The sequence below is a fragment of the Nicotiana tabacum genome, chromosome 7, assembly GCF_000715075.1.
Source record: "Nicotiana tabacum cultivar K326 chromosome 7, ASM71507v2, whole genome shotgun sequence".
Taxonomy (NCBI): domain Eukaryota; kingdom Viridiplantae; phylum Streptophyta; class Magnoliopsida; order Solanales; family Solanaceae; genus Nicotiana; species Nicotiana tabacum.
The window spans coordinates 29,155,083-29,167,226 of NC_134086.1; positions in this window are offsets into that span (position 1 = coordinate 29,155,083).

A 12,144-nucleotide genomic window follows, 5' to 3' on the forward strand; every position below is an offset into this window, starting at 1 on the left:
TACCAACGTATAGATACTCGTCACCATGCCTATACGTCGTACTCAATAATTAGCACGTAGCAAATAAGACTCAACTCTTAATCCCTCAAGCTAAGGTTAGACCAAACACTTACCTCGAAGCTTTGAACACCATTCAAGCATCAATTATAGCTTTACCCATTGTTTCCACCACCAATCCGCTCGAATCTAGTCACACGTTACTTAATTACATCAATAAGTGCTAAATGAATCGACCCCAATGCATGAAAAATGAGTTTTTCCAAAGTTTTACTCAAAAAGTCAAAATCACCCCCGGGCCCACATGGTCGAAACTCGAGGTTCGGACCAAAACCCGTTTACCCATTCCCCCATGAATCCAAATGTATAGTTTGTTTTGAAATCGGACTCCAAATTGAGGTTCACATCCCCAATTTTTTTGAAGAAATTTAGGTTCTACCCAAAACACCCATTTTCCCCCATGAAAATCTTTGATTTTAAGTTGAAATCATGTTAAAAGATGTTAAGGAGTGAAGAAAATGAGTTAGAAATCACTTACCAATCGTTTGGAAAAGAAAAGTTGTTTAGAAAATCGCCTCTTATGTTTTGGGGTTTTGAAAAGTGTAAAAATAACTGAAATTCTCATGAATTTATACCCCTCTGAAGCGCCCACCGTGGACTACGCTAAGCCGACCGTGTCCGCGCTGGCCCCTCCTGAAGACCTGCGAATTTTTGCCCTGCGCGAACTGCGCAAAGCTGATCGCAGCCGCACAGCATCCACCGCGGACCACGCAAAGGAGACCGCGGCCGCACGCGATTCCTCGCGGGCCGCGCTAAAGGGTTTAGAGGCCTGCAATATTTTCCTGAACCTGCAACATCTGGTCTTTTAAGCTTACAGCATCCCGGAACCTACTCGGAACTCATCCGAGCCCTCGAAGCTCTAACCCAAGTATGCACACTACCTCAAAAACACTCTACGAACATATTCGTGTGATCAAATCATCAGTATAACATCATGAACATCGAATTAAGCCTCAAGATCAATGAATTTTTCTCAGATTTCCTTTTAAACATCAATTTCCCGATTAGGGTCCGGATCACGTCAAACGACGTCCATTTTTAACCAAACTTTACAGGAGTGATTCAAAACAATATAAGACTTATACCGGGCGCCAGAACCAAAATACAGGCCCGATACCATAGTCTTCTAATCAAATTTCATTTCTAATTTCCTTAATTATTTCAATAAAACAATTTCACTCCAAAATTCATTTCTCAGGCTTGGGACCTCGGAATCCAATTCCGGGCATACGCCTAAGTCCCTTATTTTTCTACGGACCTTCCGAGACCGTCAAATTATGGGTCCGGGTCCGTTTACCCAAAATATTGACCGAAGTCAAATTAATTCATTTTAATATCGAAACTTAGCATTTTTCACAGAATTTCATGTTTAAGCTTTCCGGCTACGCGCCCGGACTGTGCACGCAAATCGAGGCAACCCTAAATGAGGTTTTCAATGCCTCGGAGACACAGAATTCAATTAGAAACCGGTGATGACCCCTTTAGGTCGTCACATTATCCACCTCTAAAACAACCGTTCGTCCTCGAACAGACAAAAGAAGGAGGTACCTGAGTCGGAAAATAGATGAGGATAATGGCTCCGCATGTCGGACTTGGACTCCCAGGTCGAAGCCTCAAGGGGCCTGACCTTTCCACTGAACACGAACAGAAGGGAAATTCTTGGATCTCAACTGACGAATCTGCCGGTCTAGAATAGATATCGGCTCCTCCTCATAGGACAAGTCCTTGTCCAACTGGACAATACTGAAATCTAACATGTGGGATGGATCGCCGTAATATTTCCGGAGCATAGACACATGAAAAACTGGATGCACGGCTGATAAGCTAGGAGGCAATACAAGTCTATAAACCATCTTTCCCACTCTGTCAAAAATCACAAAAGGACCGATAAACCTAGGGCTAAGCTTGCCCTTCTTCCCAAATCTCATCACGCCTTTCATAGGCGACACTTAGAGCAATACCCGCTCACCAACCATAAAAGCCATGTCTCGAACCTTGTGATCTACATACCTCTTTTTCCTGGACTGAGCTGTACGGAGCCTATCTTGAATGATCCTGACCTTGTCCAAGGCCTCCTAAACCAGATCCATACCCAACAACCGAGCCTCTACCGGCTCAAACCATCCAATCGGAGATCGACACCACCTACCATATAAACCTCGTAAAGAGCCATATGGATACTCGAATGGTAGCTGCTGTTGTAGGCAAACTTTGCTAAAGGCAAACACTGATCCCACGAACCTCCGAAGTCAATAACACAAGCCCGGAGCATATCCTCCAATATTTGAATAGTCCGCTCGGATTGTCCATCCGTTTGAGGATGAAATGTTGTACTCAACTCAACCTGGGTGCCTAACCCTCGCTGAACTGCTCTCCAGAAGTGCGAGGTGAACTGTGTACCTCAGTCCGAAATGATAGATACCGGCACACCATGAAGGCGAACAATCTCCCGGATATAGATCTCAGCTAACCTCTCGGACGAATAGGAGACTGCCACAGGAATGAAATGTGCTGACTTGGTCAGCCTATCAACAATGACCCAAATTGCGTCGAACTTCCTCCGAGTCAGCGGAAGACCAACAACAAAATACATAGTGATCCGCTCCCATTTCCACTCGGGAAGCTCAATCCTCTGAAATAAACCACCAGGCCTCTGATGCTCGTACTTAACCTGTTAACAATTCAAACATCATGCCACATATGCCACAATATATTTCTTCATTCTATGCCACCAATAATGCTACCGAAAATCCTGATACATCTTCATGGAGCCCGGATGGATAGAGTATCGGGGACTATGGGCCTCCTCTAAAATTAACTCTCGAAGCCCATCCACATTAGGCACACAAACTCGACCCTGTAATCTCAGAACTCCATCATCACCGAAGGTAAACTGCTTGGCACCTCCACGCTACACCATGTCTCTAAGGACACACAAATGGGGATCATCAAACTGCCGATCATGGATACGCTCCAATAACGAAGAACGAGCGACCGTGCAAGCTAATACTCAACTAGGCTCAGAAATATCCAACCTCACAAATCCATTGGCCAAAGCCTGAACATCCAAAGCAAGAGGCCTCTCATCGACTGGAATATAAGCAAGACTGCCCATACTGGCTGACTTTCTACTCAAAGCATCGGCCACCACGTTGGCCTTTCCCGGGTGATATAAGATAGTGCTATCATAATCCTTCAACAACTCCAACCACCTCCTTTGCCTCAAATTCAATTCCTTTTGTTTGAACAAATACTGAAGACTCTTGTGATTGGTGAACACCTCACATGCCACGCCATACAGATAATACCTCCAAATATTCAATGCGTGAGCAATGGTTGCAACTCTAAATCATGCACTGGGTAGTTCTCATGAATCTTCAACTGCCTCGAAGCATAGGAAATGACCTTGCCCTCCTACATCAATACTACACCAAGCCCAATGCGAGATGCATCATAATAAATGGTGTAAGGCCCTGAACCTGTGGGCAGGACTAACACCGGTGTCGTAGTCAGAGCTGTCTTAAGCCTCTGAAAGCTCACCTCACACTCGTATGACCACATGAACTGGGCACCCTTATGAGTCAACCTGGTCATCGGGGTTGCAATGGATGAAAACCCCTCCATGAACCGACGATAATAGCCTGCCAATCCCAAGAAACTCCGAATCTCTGTAGCTGATGCTGGTCTAGGCCAGTTCTTGACTACCTCAATCTTTTTCGAATCAACCTGAATACCCTCTACGGATACAATATGACCCAGAAATGCAACCGAACTCAACCAGAACTCACACTTCGAAAACTTAGCATATAATTGACTATCCTTCAAAGTCTGAAGAACCACTCTGAGCTGCTGCTCGTGCTCCTCCCAGCTGCGGGAATATATCAAAATATCATCAATGAAGACGATCACGAACGAATCCAAATAAGGTCTGAACACTCGGTTCATCAAATTCATAAAAGCTGCTGAGGCATTTGTCAACCTGAATGACATGACCAAGAACTCATAATGCCCGTACCGAGTGCGGAATGCTGTCTTAGGGACATCGGATGCCCTAATCCTCAACTGATGGTAGCCAGATCTCAAGTCAATCTTTGAAAATACCTTGGCACCCCAAAGCTGATCGAACAAATCATCAATCCTCGGAAGTGGATACTTATTCTTGATCGTGACCTTGTTCAACTACCGGTAATCAATACACATCCTCATCGAACCATCCTTTTTCTTAACATACAACACCGGCGCACCCCAAGACGAAATGCTGGGTCTAATGAAACCCTTCTCAAGCAAGTCCTATAACTGCTCCTTCAATTCTTTTAACTCAGGCGGGGCCATACGGTATGGCAGGACAGGAATGGGCTGGGTGCCCGGAGCCAAATCAATGCAAAAATTGATATAACTGTCGGGTGGCATACCCGGCAGGTCTGAAGGAAAAACCTCAAGAAACTCCCGAAAAATGGGCATAGAATCAATAGAAGGGACCTCCGTACTAGAATCGTGAACATAAGCCAAATAGGCCAAACACCTCTTCTCGACCATACGCCGAACCTTCACATACAAAATAACACTTCGGGTAGAATGACCAGGAGTCCCTCTCCACTCTAAACGAGGCATAACCGGTAAATCTAAGGTCACAGTCTTGGCATGACAATCCAAAATGGCATGGTAAGGTGATAACCAGTCCATCCCCAAAATAACGTTGAAGTCAACCATGTCTAAAAGCAATAAATCAACATGGGTCTTAAGACCCCCAATCACCACAATACAAGAGCGATGGACTCGATCGACCACAATAGAATCACCCACTGGTGTAGATACATAAACAGGCACACTCAATGAATGACTAGGCATGACCAGGTACGGTGCAAAATAAGAGGATACATACGAATACGTAGACCCTGGATCAAATAACACTGAAGCATCTCTATCACAAACCAGAATAGTACCTATAATAACTGCATCTGAAGCCTCAGCCTCGGGCCTAGCTGGAAGGGCGTAGTATCGGGGCTGGGCCCTACCACCCTGAACTACCTCTCTGGGACGGCCTGCTGCTGGCTGGCCTCCACCTCTGGCGGCCTGAGCTCCACCTCTAGGACCTCTACCTCCACCTCTAACACCTCTACCCCCACCTCTAACTGGCTGGGCCGGCTGTGGAATACCTGGTGCCTGTACTATCGCACGAGAACCTTGATGCTGAGAGCTACCCGGTGCTCGAGGGCAAAACCTGGCAATGTGACCTAGATCACCACAAGTGTAACAAGCCCTCGGCTGCTGAAACTGTTGGCCCTATCGACCTGAATGACCACCTTGGAAACTCTAAAGCGGTGGTGCACTGATGGGAGCTGGTGGTGCACTGTAAGGCTGCTGATCAGAATAATGCGTCTGAAAACCACGACCACCTGACGTACCATGAGAGATTTGGAGAGCTGATTGAAAGGGCCTAGGAGGATGGCCTCTACTATATGAATCTCTACCTCCAGACGAGGTACCACTGAATATGCCTGAATGATGGGGCCTCTTATCTTACCCATGACCACCTCCCTGTGACAGGACTATCTCAACCCTGCGGGCCACATTGGCTGCTTCCTGGAAAGTGATCTCACTCCCGACCTCCTTGGCCATCTGAAGACGAATCGGATGAATACGACCATCAATAAACCTCCCCACCCTCTCTCTCTGTGGGAAGTATGACAAGAGCATGGCGAGCTAGATCGATGAACTTGGTCTCATACTGGGTGACCGTCATGGAACCCTACTGGAGGCGCTCAAACTGCCTCCGAAAGGCCTCTCTCTGAGTCACAGGAAGAAACTTCTCCAAAAACAACACAATGAACTGCTCCCAAGTCAAAGATGGTGAACCGACTGGTCTAGCTAAGCAATAATCCCTCCACCAAGTCTTGGCGGATCCAGACAGATGAAAGGTAGCAAAATCAACTCCATTGGTCTCAATGATCCCCATATTCCGAAGAACTTCGTGACAACTATCCAGAAAATCCTGAGGATCCTCAGTAGATGCACCGATGAATGTAGAAGTGAAGAGCTTGGTGAACCTATCCAGCCTCCACAAAGCATTGGCGTACATAGCCGCTCCATCGCCGGTCTGAGCTACTACACCCGGTTGGACCGCCACAGCTGGTTGAACCGCTGGAATCTGAACCTGGGGAGCTACCTTCTTTGGAGTGCGCGTAGCAGGAGTCTGAGATCCTCCTCCAGCCTGAGAAGTGGTTGGTGCTACTGGAAGCAAACCTGCTCGGGTGACACTCTCCATGAGGCCCACCAATCGGACCAGAGTGTCCTGAAGAGCTAGGGTGTCAATGAACCCCTCTGGGACATGAGCTGGGCCCACTAGAACTCCTGGGGCCGGAACCTCCTCCTCAAAATCAACCTGAGGCTCCGCCACTGGTGCTGCTGCTCGGGGCTAAGCTCTGCCCCTACCTCGGCCTCCAGCACGGCCTCGGCCTCTGCCCCAAGTGGGAGCTGCTACAGGGGGCTCGGGCTTCTGAGAGGTAGATGAGGAAGCGCGTGTTCTCGCCATTTGCGAAGAACAGAGTAAAATTTTAATTAGCATTTGAGGAACAAATCCGCATGACAAGAAAGAACAAATGTGAGATTTTCCTAACTCTGTAGCCTCCGGGGGATAAATACAGATGTCTCCGTACCGATCCCTCAGACTCTACTAAGTTTGTTCGTGAGTTGTGAGACCTATCCAACCTAGGGCTCTGATACCAACTTGTCACGACCCGGATTTCCCACCCTCGGGAGTCGTGATGGCGCCTACTAATGCGAGCTAGGCAAGCCAATCCTTAACTGCTTACTTCATTAACGATTTTTTCTTTTAACAATTATCAGTGATATCATGAAAGCAACGGAATTTAAATGATTATGCGGTAGACTTAAATTAAAGAATACAAAACCATAATATGAGAATCAACATATGCCTTTACTCAAGAACTGGTTTCACATTACTCACGAACTTCTAAGAGTACTAAATACAACCGTTTGAAAGAAAAAAAAATATAAGCTGTTTTGTCTCGAAATACAGGAGATAACAGACTGGAATAATAGATAGAGGAGACGTCGGGCCTGCGAACGCCTGTAAGGCTACCTCGGTGTCTCACTGGACTGAAGGCTGACCCCCGCACTACTGCTATTGTCCAAGACCTGGATTTGTGCAAAAGAGCACAGAGTGTAATATCAGCATAACCGACCCTATGTGCTGGTAAGTGTCCAGCCTAACCTCGGCGAAGTAGTGACGAGGCTAGGATCAAACTCAAAATAAACTTTTGTATATATATATATATATATATATATATATATATATATATATATATATATATATATATATATATATATATATATATATATATATATATATATATATATATATATATATATATATATATATATATATATATATATATATATATATATATATATATATATATATATATATATATATATATATATCAATGTGGGAGGGGGAAACATGTTGTGGGGAGTAACAGTTTCAAATAGAAATCCTCAATAACAGAAAGAAGCAGCAAAGCCAGAATATCAACAAGAATCAAAAGTCAACAATTTGCACGGCATCACCCTTCGTGTTTTTACTCTCATTCTCACCAAAACAATACACGACATCACCCTTCGTGCTTTACGCTCTTCTTCACCCAAACAACAATCACATAGCAAATAGGGTAAGGGAGTCTATAACCTCGAAGTAAATCAAATAATAACAAGTAATGAAAGAAACAACATAATTCGGATATCAACAAGGAATCAGGAATCAACAAATGCACGGCATCAACCTTCGTGCGTTTACTCTCATCCTCACCAAAACAATCATATAATAAAAATATGCACGGCATCACCCTTCGTGCATTTACTCTCTTTCCTCACCATATAATCAATAAAATCGGCACGGAATGGTACATCGTGCGGCACGGCATCACCCTTCGTGCTTTAACACTCTTCCTCACAATAGTAAACAATGCACAGCATCACCCTTCGTGCTTTAACACTCTTCCTCACCCAAACAATAATCACAAATAAAGGGGCAAGGGAGTAGACAAATAATTGTAGAAATCCCGGCAAGGGAACACAATTAAGCAGTTAAATCCCGGCAAGGGAACACAATTAAGCAGTTAAATCCCGGAAAGGGAACAATATCAATATTCTCAGCTTCCCGGCAATGGAGATAATCAACAAAACAACAAACATCCCGGCAAGGGAGTAATTTAATAATTCTTTCTCTTTCTTTCACTTTCACTTCTCATCTTACTTTACCACCTAAGCCAACGCTCCATAGGGGTTCAATCATCTCGTACACTTTCACAATTCGTATTATAACTCGAGCCAACACTCCTCGAAGTGCAGGAATCAAAATTTCTTTCACATGCTTGTTACAATATATAGAAAATCATCATTAAGGCATGGAAGATACAACAAAATCAGAATATCCGCAATATAAGGACTCACGGTCATACTAGACACCAACGTATAGATACTCGTCACCATGCCTATACGTCGTACTCGACAATTAGCACGTAGCAAATAAGACTCAACTCCTAATCCCTCAAGCTAAGGTTAGACCAAACACATACCTCGAAGCTTTGAACACCACTCAAGCCTCAATTATAGCTTTACCCCTTGATTCCACCACCAATCCGCTCGAATCTAGTCACAAGTTACTTAGTTACATCAATAAGTGCTAAATAAATCGACCCCAATGCATGAAAAATGAGTTTTTCAAAAGTTTTACTCAAAAAGTCAAAATCACCCCCGGGACCACGTGGACGAAACCCGAGGTTCGGACCAAAACCCGTTTACCCATTCCCCCACAAATCCAAATGTATAGTTTGTTTTGAAATCGGACCCCAAATTGAGGTCCACATCCCCAATTTTTTTGAAAAACCTAGGTTCTACCCAAAACACCCATTTTCCCCCATGAAAATCTTTGATTTTAAGTTGAAATCATGTTAAAAGATGTTAAGGAGTGAAGAAAATGAGTTAGAAATCACTTACCAATCGTTTGGAGAAGAAAGTTGTTTAGAAAATCGCCTCTTATGTTTTGGGGTTTTGAAAAGTGTAAAAATAACTGAAATTCTCGTGAATTTATACCCCTCTGAAGCCCCCACTGTGGACCGCGCTAAGCTAACCGCGACGCGCTGGCCCCTCCTGAAGACCTGCGAATTTTTGCCCCGCACGGACCGCGGCCACACAGCACCCATCGCGGACCACGCAAAGGCGACCGCGGCCGCGCTGGCCCCTCCGCGGCCGCACGCGATTCCTCACGGGCCGCGCTAAAGGGTTCAGAGGCATGCAATATTTTCCTGAACCTACAACATCTGGTCTTTTAAGCCTACAGCATCCCGGAACCTACTCATAACTCATCCGAGCCCTCGAAACTCTAACCCAAGTATGCACACTATCTCAAAAACACTCTACGAACATATTTGTGTGATAAAATCATCAGTATAACATCATGAACATCGAATTAAGCCTCAAGATCAATGAATTTTTCTCAGATTTTCTTTTAAACATAAATTTCCCGATTAGGGTCCGGATCACGTCAAACGACGTCTGTTTTTAACCAAATTTTACAGGAGTGACTCAAAACATATATAAGACTTGTACCGGACGCCGGAACCAAAATACGGGACCGATACCATAGTCTTCTAATCAAATTTTATTTCCAATTTCCTTAATGATTTCAAGAAAACAATTTCACTCAAAAATTCATTTCTCGGGCTTGGGACCTCGGAATACGATTCCGGGCATACGCCTAAGTCCCATATATTTCCTACGGACCTTTCGAGATCGTCAAATCACGGGTCTGGGTCTGTTTACCCAAAATATTGACCGAAGTTAAATTTATTCATTTTAATATCGAAACTTAGCATTTTTCATAGAATTTCATGTTTAAGCTTTCTGGCTACGCGCCCGGACTGTGCACGCAAATCGGGGTAATCCTAAATGAGGTTTTCAAGGCCTCGGAGACACAGAATTCAATTAGAAACCGGTGATGACCCCTTTGGGTCGTCACACTCGGCGGGGCATTAGACTCGACCCCGAGGCCCCGAATAAGCAAGCTCGAGGCCCCGATCAACAGCCATTCAGTTTGGTTAACATCTTGTTTTAAGTTCATGTCTTGATTCCAAGTACCTCACTTAGCATCTATTGCCCTAACAACTAGCATAAAAATAGATCACGTATTTTAGAACCACAAAATCAAATTTAATTGTTATTACTGTTGATACCCAATTTTTCCCTATAATATTTTTGAAATGCATACATACCTTTAAAACTACGCATTAGCATCAATTAGTATTTTTTCATAATTTTTACATTTTTAAATTAATTTATCTCAGTATTTTATTCACATAAATAATTACAAAATTGCATCACAAATGTTTTTAAAATATTTCTTGATTTAATATTACTATTTGTGGTCCTATTGAGTCCAAATTATTTCATAAATAGCCAAATTGGCACCTTTGGCTATAATCGCAATGACTTTGTAACTATAGCCCATGCATACAATTTTTGCGTTATTTTACCAGAAATTAATCCTTTGTATTTTTAAAAAACTAAATTACTATTTTTAAAATATTTATATGCATGAAATTTATTTTTTATAATTAGTAATTATTTTTAATCAATTGTTTGGGGTATTTAACAAATAGCCTCTTTTATTTCAATTTTATCCTAAAATCTACCAGCCCAATACCTTATAAAATTAGCCAAAAAAAAACCCAGGCCCAATACCCTATCTGCCCGACCCAAAAACCCTTTGGCCAATCCTGGTCGTTGATCATTCTTGATCAACGGTCCAGGATCCCCCTACCTTAATTAAACCCATATACCCCCCTCTAACCCTAATCATTTTCACCCTTTCCCAGCCGTCACCCTTTTCTCCATGTTCTCTGCTCTCTCAAACACTCTCTAACTCTAACCCTAATTCCCCCGTCGTCACTCACCTACTGCCTTCCTATGGTGGTTCTTCACCACCTCATGCCTCTAATGGCCTCTCATATGCTATGGTACATCCATCTACAAGACCCTTGAGGAGATTCTCAAGGGACCTAGGCACGTTTGTGTACCCCTTTGGGTTTTTCTCGCTTATTTCAGGCCATTTGGTTCGACTTTGAGTAAGATCCTTCTTATTTTCGTCTTAAATCCATTGATTCCTAAGCCTATGATCCCGTCTCTGTTCTACTTTCAAAAACCCTAATTTTGGGTCTCCAGTCTTTTTAGATCTGCACAGATCTGAGACGAATCGAACCTATCTCACATGTTTTTGTGAAAGTTTTTATGGCTTTTCAATTGATTCTCCGTTTTTCCTAAAAACTAGGGTTTACTGAAAATTATCTTCTCTAAAAGCTTTTCGATTTTGAATGTTTTGTCTTCTGTTCTTACGTGCTTCTGACCGATTTATGTTGAGTTTGCCTTAACCTAGTCGATTTACGCTAAAGCCCTAATTTTCCCATATTTTGATTCGATTCTGAGTTCTTCGTGTTACTTGTGCAATGTTTCATTCTGTGTTTGATTCACATGCTTCCCTTAGTCAGATTCATTATTTTTGACTTTTTACCCTAGTTCATCTCTATTAGGTTTTCTGGTTTGACTTCTTGACTGATTTCTGTGTGTTTATGAAATTGTATTTTAGCCTATTTATGTATTTGTGGAAACCTATATTCTCTTCCCCCCTTTAATCAGTACTATTTCAAATTTCTGATTTACTGATTTGCTCTGTCAAACTTATGTGTTGATTCTTGATTGTTTCCGTTATTTACGACCTTAATTAGTTTTCTTACATTATGTGATTAGCTGTGATACTTACTGATTCTTCAAGATTGCTTCCTTAATTGAACTCCTGTCTATTTACCCCTAATTTCTCACTTGATTTTCTTTACTTAAATGTATCCTGCCCTTTACCGTTGGGTAATTACCCTTAATTAAGGAAAAACTGCACTAATTTGTGTGTAATTGATTCTGTGGCTTCCTTAATTGTTGAGTGATTGATCTCCTTTACCGTATTCTATTTTGCTCCTAACCACTATATATACTCTCCTCTATTCTCACTTCTAGATG